Source organism: Symphalangus syndactylus, chromosome 17, assembly GCF_028878055.3.
Source record: "Symphalangus syndactylus isolate Jambi chromosome 17, NHGRI_mSymSyn1-v2.1_pri, whole genome shotgun sequence".
NCBI lineage: Eukaryota > Metazoa > Chordata > Mammalia > Primates > Hylobatidae > Symphalangus > Symphalangus syndactylus.
In genome coordinates this window covers 19,927,260-19,939,434 of record NC_072439.2, presented here as the reverse complement: position 1 = coordinate 19,939,434, position 12,175 = coordinate 19,927,260, and positions in this window count along the sequence as shown.

Genomic DNA, 12,175 nt, shown 5'->3' with positions numbered 1-12,175 from the left:
ACACTGATTACATAAACAAACAAACATGCAAAAAGAAAACTAATAAAAACTCTACACTTCAACTTCGTCACCCCACTTTTTAATGTTTTGTTGTTTCTCTTTATGTCTTATTGTACTGTCTGTGTCCTGAAAAGTTAATGTAGTTGTGATTTTTGATTGGCTCATCATTTAGTCTTTCTACATAAGAGAAGTTTATACACCACAATTACAGTGTTATACTATTCTGTGTGCTTAACTATTAGCAGTGAGTTTTGTACCTTTAGGTGATTTCTTCTTCGTCATTAACATCCTTTTCTTTCAGATTAAAGAACTCCCTTTAGCATTTCTCATAGGACAGGTCTGGTGTTGATGAAATCCCTCAGCTTTTGTTTGTCTGGGAAGGTCTTTATTTCTCCTTTGTGTTTGAAGGATATTTTTGCCTGATATACTATTCTAGGGTAAAAGTTGTTTTCCTTCAGCACTTTAATTATGCCATACACTGTCTCCTGGCCTGTAAGGTTTCCACTGAAAAGTCTGCTGCCAGATGTATTGGAGCTCCATTGCATGTTGTTTCTTTTTTCTTGCTGCTTTTAGGATCCTTTGATCTTAGGGAGTTTGATTATTAAATGCCTTGAGGTAGTCTTCTTTGTGTTTTTTTTTTTTTTTTTTTTTTTTTTTTTGAGACGGAGTCTTTCTCTGTCCCCCAGGCTGGAGTGCAGTGGTGCAATCTCGGCTCACTGCAACCTCCACCTCCTGGGTTCACGACATTCTCCTGCCTCAGCCTCCCGAGTAGCTGGGACTACAGGCGCCCGCCACAATGCCTGGCTAATTTTTTTGTATTTTTTTAGTAGAGACGGGGTTTCACCGTGTTAGCCAGGATGGTCTCGATCTCCTGACCTCGTGATCCACCTGCCTAGGCTTCCCAAAGTGCCAGGATTACAGGTGTGAGCCACCACGCCTGGCCTAAGGCCAATAACTCTTAGATTTGCCCTTTTGAGCCTACTTTCTAGATCTTATAGATATGCTTCATGGTTTTTTTTTTTTTGTCTCCTCTGTGTTTTCAAATAGCCTGTCTTCAAGCCCATGAATTCTTTCTTCTGCTTGATCAATTCTGCTATTAAGAGACTCTGTTGCATTCTTCAACATGTCAATTGCATTTTTCAACTCTAGAATTTCTGCTTGAATCTTTTTAATTATTTTAATCTCTTTGTTAACATTTTAATTTTATTTATTTTGTAGAGACAGGGTCTCACTCTGTTGCCCAGGCTGGTCCCAAACTCCTGAGTTGAAGTGGTCCTCTGGCCTCTGTCTCCCAAAGTGTTAGGATTACAGTCACGAGCCACTGTGCCCAGCCTCTTTGTTAAATATATCTGATAGCATTCTGAATTCCTTCTCTGTGTTGTCTTGAATTTGAGTTTCCTCAAAACGATTATTTTGAATTCTTTGTCTGAAAGGTCACATATTTCTGTTTCTCCAGGATTGGTTCCTGGTGCCTTATTTAGCTTGTTTAGTGAGGTCGTGTTTTCATGGATGGTGTTGATGCTTATAGGTGTTTGTTGGTGTCTGGTCACTGAGAAGTTAGGTATTTATTGTAGTCTTCATATCGTAGTCTGGGCTTCTTTATGCCTGTCCTTCTTGGGAAGGCTTTCCAGGTATTTGAAGGCACTTGGGTCCCAAGCCCAAGAATGCTGTGGTTTTTGCAGACTTATATAGGTACTGCCTTGGTGATCTTGGATAAGATCTGGAAGAATTATCTGGATTACCAGGTAGAGACTTGTGTTCTTTTCCCTTAATTTGTCTCAAACAAATGGAATCTCTCCATTTGTGCAGAGCCACCTGGAACTGGAAGTATGGTGATGCAGGCACCCCTGTGGCTACCACCACTGGGATTGTGCTGGGTCAGACCTAAGTCCTGCACTGGGTCTTGCCCAAGGCCCTTCCCTTCAGGGTGATGAGTTCTCCTAAGCCTCAGATGTGTCTAGAAATGCTGTCTGGGAGGCAGGGATGGGAGTCAAAAACTGCGGCTGATTAGCCAGGCATGGTTGTGGGTGCCTGTAATCCCAGCTACTCAGGAAGCTGAGGCAGGAGAATCGCTTGAACCCAGGAGGCAGAGGTTGCAGTGATCAGAGATTGCACTCCAGCCTGGGCGACAAGAATGAGACTACATCACAACAAACAAACAAACGGTGGCTAATCTGCCACTCAAACAATGCAAAGTCTTTCCTGCTCTTCCTTCCCCTTCCTCCACCACCACCACTGTTCCACAGGGGATTCCACCTGTCCTCTGCTGATGTTCACTTAAAGCCCAGGGGCTCTTCCATCAGCTTGTGGTGAATGCTGCCAGGCCTGGGACTCACTCTTCAGGGCAGTGGGCTCCCCTCTGGCCTAGGGAAGGTCCAGAAATGCTCTCCAGGAACATAGGCCTGGACTCGGTAACCCCAAGAGACTGCTTGTTACTTTATCCCACTGTGGCTGAGCTGGTACCTGAGGCACAAGACAAAGTCCCCTTTACTTTTTCCTCTATTTTTCTCAAGTTGAAGGAGTCTCTCCCCATGGCTACCACAGCTGGGAATGCATTGGGTCACCCCAGAAGCCAGCATGTCTCAGAGCCCAAGGCCCACTGCATATTACCTGGGTATCACTACTGGTTATTCAGGACCCAGGGGCTCTTTAGTCAGCATGTGATGAGTTCTGCCAGAATTGGGTCCTTCCCTTCAAGGCAGTGGGCTCCCTTTTGGCTCACGGTGTGTCTAGAGATGTCATCTGGGAGCTAGGGCCTAGAATAAGGGCCTCATGACTCTGCCCAGTTCCCTGTCCTACTGTGGCTGAGCTGGTATCCAAGATGCAAGACAAAATCCTCTTTACTCTTTGCTCTTCTCTCCTTAAGCAGAAGGAGAGTCACTTTCGTTGCCTCTAGCTGCATTGCCTGGGGTTGGGGGAGGGGTGGTGAAAGCATTCCCTTAGCCATGCCAGCTGGTGTCTCCCTTGGTTACATGCCACGCTAGTCCACTTGCTTTAAGCCCAGCCTAACTAGGAGTTGCCTTTTAAGTTCACCTAGGACTCCAGAGCACATCAGCCCACCATGGGGAGGCTTGCTGAAAAACTAAAGTTCCGACTGCTGGGATGGGTGATTCCTCTCTGGCTAGGACTGGTCCAAATACTGCCTCTGTGTGTGGGCACTGGCTGAGCCCAGCACAACTTTATTCTTTGCTGTGATGGGGCAGCACTGAATTCAATGTAAGGTGCTCCAGTGGCCGCACTCACCCTTCCCAAAGGGCAGATTCTGTCTCCACACTGCAGGGCTGCTGCGGGATGGTGGGGGATGGGTGAGGGATGGCGTGGCCTCTGTCCAGCCCTCTTCAGTGCCTTTTTTCTTTCTTTTTGTAAGACAGAGCCTCGCCCTGTCACCCAGGCTGGAGTGCAGTGGTGCAATCTCAGCTCACTGCAGCCTCTGCCTCCTGGGTTCAAGTGATTCTCATGCCTCAGCCTCTCGAGTAGCTGGGATTATGAAAGTGCGCCACCACGCCTGGCTAATTTTTCTATTATTATTATTGTTTTTTGAGGTGGAGTCTCACGCTGTTGCCCAGGCTGGAGTGCAGTGGTGCAATCTCGGCTCACCACAACCTCCGCCTCCTGGGTTCAAGCAATTCTCCTGCCTCAGCCTCCTGAGTAGCTGGGACTACAGGCACGTGCCACCATACCTGGCTAATTTTTGTATTTTTAATAGAGATGGGGTTTCACTATGTTGGTCAGGGTGGTCTCAAATTCCTGACCTTGTGATCCGCCCGCCTCAGCCTTCCAAAGTGCTGGGATTACAGGCGTGAGCCACTGCGCCCAGCCTAATTTTTGTATTTTTAGTAGATATGGGGTCTACGTAGCCCAGGCTGGTCTCACGCTCCTGACCTCAAGTGATCTGCCTGCCTCGGCCTCCCAAAGTGCTGGGATTGCAGACATGAGCCACTGCACCTGGCCCAATGCCTCTTTCAGCGATATGAAATTAAAACCAGGTACTGTGATTGCTCCCCTGGTTTTTGGTTCTTGTGACAGTGCTTTTCTATGTGCAGATTAAAATGTAGTGTTCCAGTGGGGTGGGGGGGGAAGGGACAAATGGTGTAGGCATCTATTCTACTGTCTTGCTGTGTACCCTGGAAACTATTATCTAATGATACAAAGTTTCTGTTTGGGGTGATGAAAATTTTCTAGAAAAATTAGTGGTGATTGTGGTTTAACATTGTGAATATAGTTAATTCCACTTGTGTATTTAGAGACAGGGTCTCACTATGTTGCCCAGACTAGACTCCAACTCCTTGCCTCAAGCAATCCTCCCTCCTCAGCCTCCTGAGTAGTCGGGGCTACAGGAGCACTCCATCAGGGCTCTGTAGTAAATTCCATTTAATTGTATAGTTTAAAATGGTTAAAATGATACTTTTTTATATGTATATTTTATTACAATTTTAAATAAGTATTTGGTGAAAAAAAACCCCACCATATAAAATACCCACCCTGGGCAGATAGTCCTCAAACTCATGTGCGGACCCCTCATGACATTCTGTGCAGAGATCCAATGATTTAGACGTGAGACTGACTAGACAACTGCAGATGCATGAAATAAACGTACTTCCAAATAGAGTTCCGCTGGGACCTGTGGGCCCCGCAGAGGGGAGGTCAGCAGCCCCCTGGAAAGACCCCAGGTTGGAGCCCTCTGGTGGACAGTGAGGAAATTGTAGAAGAAACAGTCATGCCAAGCTGGTTTGTTTTAAAAAAACATCCTTTGTTTTTAATGTTTCTAGACAAAATGTCAACACTGTCATGTTCCATATATTTTCTTTCGCAATGTTCTTTGATTCTAGCTCTTCTCTGGTGTTTTAAAACAAGCCTACACTAAACTCAGATGTTCAAAGTCTGATGCCCTGCCACTTTCTTACTTCAGTGCATGTTTCTTTTTCGAGACAGAGTCTCGCTCTGTCGCCCAGGCTGGAGAGCAGTGGTGCTATCTCGGCTCCTGCAACCTCCACCTCCTGGGTTCCAGCAATTCTCCTGCTTCAGCCTCCTGAGTAGCTGGGATTACAGGAGGGTTCCACCACACCCAGCTAATTTTTGTATTTTTAGTAGAGATGGGTTTCACCATGTTAGCCAGGGTGGTCTTGAACTCAGGTGATCCACCTGTCTCCACCTCTCAAAGTTCTGGGATTATAGGCGTGAGCCACTGTGCCCAACCTCAGTGCACGTTTCTTATAATTCCTTTTAAAATCTGACCATTGTCATGGGCATTCATCAAGTCTGTGAATGCAGGCCTCTGGGATATGCCCAATGGGAATATTGGGGACTCAGGGAATAGTTATCACCCAGGGTAGGATGGCATGAGGCAGTATCAAGGGACACCTGCGGGGGGTGGGGGTTGTGTCCCACAGATGGTGGGAGCCACAGATGGTTTCATCAGGACAGAGGCACAATAACCGTATCTTGATGGTCTCAGGGCTTAGACTCACCTGTTGTGCGTCCAGAACCAGGCATTGACCAGGGTTCAAATTAGTGCTCCACCTGCGGAGCCCTGGGCAGAGATGGACAACGACTTCCCCCTGCAGGACAGTCAGTGCAGGGCTGGGTCACCTCAGCACTCCATGGGCCTTTGCCTGCAGTGTTCTCCTGGCCAGGGAGGAGGCCAGGCCCATACCTGTCTCATCACCTAAGGGGCTGTCTGCCCTGAGGGTCTGCAGAAGAGTTGAACAGAGTAAAGGGCATAGGAAGCAGTAGAGCCGTGTCTCTTCTTGAGCTCTGTGAACTTTTGTCTTCTTAGTCCCTGAGGTCACTCCCAAATGTGGGCATCTAGACCTGAGGCAGGAGAGTAGGATGGGGCCAGCTTCTTGGCATGTGACCTGTGTCATCACATGGGGGCCTGTGCATAGAAGGGTCCTGCACTTAATATAATGCCCTTCTGTGGCTGTGTTGAAACCCTCTTAATCCTGTCTTGAAGAAGGCTACTGCATTTTCAGGTTGCACTGAATGCCCCACATTATGTAGCTCTTCCTGGGTCAGGAGCAGGGAGAGGGAGAGGCCATGAGGTGAGGGGGAGGCTCAGGGCTGGATGGGACCCATGTCCCCTAGGGCTCTGTGCTGCCCCTGTCTTAGGACCTGCAGGGCGGTTTGGTCTCATCTGTTCGCTCCCAGTGTCCACTGAATGGTGCTTGTATAGCAGGGACTGTCCCACTATCCAGGACAAGCCTACAGTGTGTGTGCTCACTCCGTATGTGTGTCAGGCTGGACAGAACCTCACTTTATCCCTGTCTGCTGTGGGAGCTGCAGCAAGGATCCCCTCCTGGGAGTCTCCGTGTCTCTGTACCTGAGTGGTGGGATGAGGAGACCTCAAAGGGCCATCTCAGAGGGGACTCAACAGTGTTGGGGCTGGAGGAGGCCTGGGCTCTGGGGCCCGAGGATGTCACACACCTCTTGAGTCTTTTGAAATGGTTTCATCTGTTATTTTGAAAATCATATAGGTGGCTGGGCGCAGTGGCTCACGCCTGTAATCCCAGCACTTTGGGAGGCTGAGGCAGGCAGATCATGAGGTCAGGAGATCGAGACCATCCTGGTTAACACGGTGAAACCCCGTCTCTATTAAAACTACAAAAAATTAGCCAGGTGTGGTGGCAGGCGCCTGTAGTCCCAGCTACTCGGGAGGCTGAGGCAGGAGAATGGCATGAACCCGGGAGGTGGAGCTTGTAGTGAGCTGAGATCACACCACTGCACTCCAGCCTCAGCAACAGAGCGAGACTCCATCTCAAAAAAAAAAAAAAAAGTCACATAGGAAAGCACACTTATTGTAAATTCCAGCAATATAAGCACTTGTAAAATAATGTGTCAGATCCCTGACCCCACCCCACTCCAATTCCATTTCCAGGATGTAACTGCTGTTTACAGTTGGTATGAATCTTTCAATAATACTTTCTTATTTGTTCCACTCATTGTTTATACAGCCAAACGTTAATGAATTATATTATTACTTGGTAATGTTGTTTTATAGTGAAGCATGTGTGGTGGACACTTCCTTTCTCAACACATGCGGATTTGCTCCAATTGTGTTTCTTTTTCTGTTTCAGAGGTTTTATTTTAGGTTCAGGGGTACATGTACAGATTTATTATATACATAAATTGCATGTCACAGGGGTTTGGTGTACAGATGATTTTGTCACCCAGGTATTAAGCCTAGTACCCAACAGGTGTTTTGTCTGATCCTCTCCCTCCTCCCACCCTCCACCCTCAAGTAGGCCCCAGTGTTTGTTCTTCTGTTTGTGTCCATGGGTTCTAATCATTTAGGTCTCACTGAGAAGTGAGAACATGCGGTGGGGCATGGTGGCTTATGCCTGTAATCCCTCCACTTTGGGAGGCTGAGGTGGGTGGATGACGAGGTCAGAAGTTCGAGACCAGCCTCCCCAGTATGGTGAAACCCCGTCTCTACTAAAAATACAAAAAATGAGAACATGCAATATTTGGTTTTCTGTTCCTCTGTTAGTTTGCTAAGGATAATGGCCTCCAGCTCCATCCATGTTTCTGCAAAGGAAATGACCTCATTCTTTTTTATAACTCTGGGTATATACCCAGCAATGGGGTTGCAGGGTCAAATGGTACTTTTGTTTTTAGTTCTTTGAGGAATTACCATAACTGCTTTTCACAATCGCTACACTAATTTACATTCTCACCAACAGTGTGTAAACGTTCCCTTTTCTGTCTCTCTGTTTTTTCTTTTTTAGATAGTCTTGCTCTGTCGCCCAGGCTGAAGTGCAGTGGCACAGCCTCAGCTGTCTGCAACCTCACCTCTTAGCACCTCTTGGGTTCAAGTGATTCTCGTGCCTCAGCCTCCCAAGTAGCTGGGACTACAGGTGTGCACCACCACGCCTAGCTAATTTTTGTATTCTTAGTGGAGTCGAGGTTTCATCCTGTTGGGCAGGCTGGTCTTGAGCTCCTGGCCTCAAGTGATCCTCCCTCCTTGACTTCCCAAATTGCTGGGATTACAGGTGTGAGCCACTGTGCCCAGCACATTCCTTTTTCTCTGCAACCTCAGCAGCATCTGTTATTTTTTAACTTTTTAATAATAGCCACTCTGGTGTGAAATGGTATCTTACTGTGGTTTTGATTTGCATTTCTCTAATAATTAGTGATGTTGAGCATTTTTTCATATGCATGTTGGTCCATATGTTCAAGCTTTTGAAAAGCATCTGTTGATGTTCTTTGCCCAAGTTGTGTTTTTTAATTGCTTTCCTCTTATTTATTTTATTGCATGGCTACACTGTGATGCTTTATCCACTCGCCTATCGGATTTGACGCTGTGTCCCACTCTTCATGTTGACAAGACATTCTGTGGTGACTATCCTCATACACATATCTTTTCCCCATGTAGAGTATTAATCCAGGAACTCATTCATTCAGCTCTTATAAAGTACCCTGTGCCAGGCTGTGGGCAGGTCAAGGGCTTTAACAGAGACAGGGCAGGCACAGTCCTGCCTTCTCAGAGCTCACCGCTCAGTGGGGCTCTCAGAAGTGGGATAGTGGTCAAAGCGTATGCACACTGAACACAATGAGGCCAGGGCTGGGTGTGATGGCTGAGCTCAAACTTGCAATTCCAGAGCTTCGGGAGGCCAAGGCAGGAGGTTGCTTGAGGCTAGGAGTTCAAGGCTGCAGTGAGCTATGATCATGCCACTGTACTCCTGCCTGGGCAACAGAGCGAGACTGCATCTCAAAAACCCCCACAAAACCCAAAAAATCATGGGCCAAAGTTGTTGTTGTAAGTACTGCAGTCCCATCAGGAATATATGAAAATGTCCATCTCCAGTATCCCCACCTTTCTTGGAATAATGATTGGAGTAGAAAGTGCCTGTGTTCCTATGCCAACCTCTGCCCACACACCGTCTTCACTTACACTTAGTCATCCACCACTTACCCTTTCACTAAGTGCTATTGATTATGTCCCTGTGGTGGACCAGATGGCAGGAGCCCCGAGATGTCCTGAGCAGCTCCCTCTATTGGTCCTTCCAAGAGTTCTGGTTCCACAGGTGACACACCTGAGCACAGGTGACCCCTGCAGAACCTGTGATTACCACTGAAGGCTGACAGTGAGTGGTGGGTGTTCCAGGAGGGGCCGTCACCTCCATGTACAGGGTTGGGGAAGGTGGAAGGGAGCAAGTGGCTGATGACTTTGGCTGTAAGGCTGGTGGACAGGCTGATGTGGGCTCCTGGGAAGGGATGGAGAGAAGAGGGGAGGGAAGGGGAGGGGAGGTGAGGGGAGGGAAGGGGAGGGAAGGGAATGATACAGAAGTTGGAACCTGCCTTCATGGACCAAGAACAGCATCCAGGCTGCAGCTGGGGAGGGAAGACATGGGGAGTAGTGGGTCAAGGGAGAAGCAGACTGTGATTGACCTTGGGGGCTGGGCGGTGAACAGAAGTATGTTACGTGTGTCTGTCCCCGCCATTGATATGAGGAGGGGTAGGGCTGTGGGTGACACCTGGGTCAGTGGGATTTCCTAGTGTCTGCTGTTCCCCAAAGCCTCTCCATATAGAGGGTCAGTATAGATCTGATACTGTGTCTGGGGGAAGGGGCTGGTGGTCCGAGGCAGCCTGTGGTGCTTACTGTCCCTAGGGATGAGAGGAAAGGGATAAGGAAGCCTCTTTACAGTGAAGCCTCAGGTGTGTGAAGCCACAGGTATCTCACCTGGTGACTGTCATCAGACATGTGCCTTGGGTGACAGTTTCAGGGTTCAGGTGGTTGTTACTGTTATGATGTTTGCCCGACAAGGACCCAGGTATCCAGGGATCCAGAGCACAAGACCCCTGGTGAGGGGAGGGTCAGATGAGAATGAGCAGGTTCAAGTGATCAGAGTGGGAGGGACTCCTGGAGAGACTGAACTTCAACTCTTCCTGTCAGGAGCTGTGGCTATGTCCAGGAGAGATGACAAAGGTGACCCAGGACATTGAGTGAGTCATTGAGACATTGGATATGAGGACAGGGCAGAGAGGACCCTGGTGACTGCTCAGATGTGGGATGTGAGGAGGGCTCTGACCCATGCAAGTTACAGGATCCCCCAACCCCGAGCCCACAGGTGACCCTTACACTGGGGATTCTGAGTGCTGTGTGTGCCCAGCAGGGACACTGGATTGGCTGGACCTGAGTCCCTGTAAGGGCAGGGATGGTCTGTAGGGCCAGAGTCTTCTCTGTGGGTGTGATGTAAGCAGGAATGAGCAAGATGGAGGTGATAAGGCTTGGCTTGGAGGAGTTGGTGGAGGAGCCCAGGGGCTTGGGTCATCTCAGCTTCCCAGGGGCTCAGCTGGGGCTGGAGAAGCAGGATGCTGTGCTCAGGGCATGCTTCAGGCAGGGTGATGTGTGTGGTTCCAGGGTCAGGCAAGAGGGTCAAAAATTGATCAAGAAAAGTCCCCACCTTTTGTAGGTAGAGACAGTGGCCTGAGTGTCAGGGGCAGGAAGATGCATCATGAGGCAGGAGCAGGCACTCAGCCTCCCAGAGACCACACCCTGGGTGCAGCACTCAGCCCTGCAGGGAGTGGCAACAGATGTGCCTACAACCCTAATGTCCAGGCACATGCAACAAATGTTTCTCCCTCATTGCATCTTTCTCATGTGGAATAGAATGGGCAGTGATATGATTTGGCTGTGTTCCCACCAAAATCTCATCTTGAATTGTAATTCCCATAATCCCTACATGTTGTGGGAGGGACCTGGTGGGAGGTAATTGAATCATGGGGGTGGTTTCCCCCATGCTAGTCTCATAATAGTAAGTTCTCATGAGATCTGATGGTTTTATTAAGGGCCTCCCCCTTTGGTTGGCTCTCATTCTTCTCATTGATGCTGCCATTTGAAGGACATGTTTGCTTCCCCTTCTGCCATGATTATAAGTTTCCTGAGGCCTTCCTAGCCATGCTGAAGGTGAGTCAATTAAACCTCTTTCCTTTATAAATTACCCAGTCTCCAGCAGTTCTTTATAGCAGCTTCAGAATGGACTAATACAGGCAGCTTTTCCTGCAGTCTCTTTCCATCCATGTGCTGCCTGCTGTGATGCCTGGGAATGGGGCGGGGGTGGGGGGGGGTCCCCCACCGAGTCACTGTCCAGGGTGCTGATGTCCATGAACTGTTGAAGAGCTGATGAGTTGTGATCTCCCAGTTACTTCTGCTTTCTTTTATTCTTAACAACTGAGCATGTCACCAAGGAGAAGATAGAGAGGTACTAGGGGCATGGAGAGCCCTCTGTCTCCCTCTCTCAGGACCTGGAGGGTGCTGGGGACATCACTACAGTCAGGATGACCTCATCCAGGTACCCATGTATAGTTTGTAATGAATGATGATGAGAAAATGGCCTTGAGAGGAGTGATAGACAGAACAAGAGCCTCCCAAAGATGTGCTCATCCTCATCCCCGTATCTGTGAATAAGTCTCATGGTAAAAGACACTTTACAGATTAAAGGAAAGATCGTGAGATGGGTAGTGATAAGGCTTGGCTGTGTCCCCACCGAAATCTCATCTTGAATTCCCATGTATTGTGGGAGGGGCCTGGCGGGAGGTAATTGAATCATGGGGGCAGGTCTTTCCCATGCTGTTCTTGTGATGGTGAGTGGGTCTCAGAAGATGTGATAGGTTTATAAGGGGGAGTTTCCCTGTACAAACTCTCTTTTTGCCTGCTGCCATCCATGTAAGACATGACTTGCTCCTCCTTCCCTTCTGCCATGATTTTGAGGCCTCCCCAGCCTTGTGGAACTGTAAGTCCATTAAACCTCTTTCTTTTGTAAATTGCCCAGTCTCAGGTATGTCTTTATCAGCAGCATGAAAATAGACTAATATGGTAAATTGGTACCAGTAGAGTGGGGTGCTGCTGAAAAGATACCCCAAAATGTGGAAGCAACTTTGGAACTGGGTAACAGGCAGGGGTTGGAACAGTTTGGAGGGGTCAGAAAAAGACAGGAGAATATGGGAAAGTTTGGAACCTCCTAGAGACTTGTTGAATAGCTTTGCCCAAAATGCCGATAGCAATATGGACAATAAAGTCCAGACTGTGGTGGTCTCAGATGGAAGTGAGGAACTTGTTAGGAACTGGAGCAAAGGTGACTCTTGTTATGTTTTAACAAAGAGACTGGTGGCATTTTGCCCTAGCCCTAGAGATTTGTGGAACTTTGAGCTTGAAAGAGATGATTTAGGGTATCTG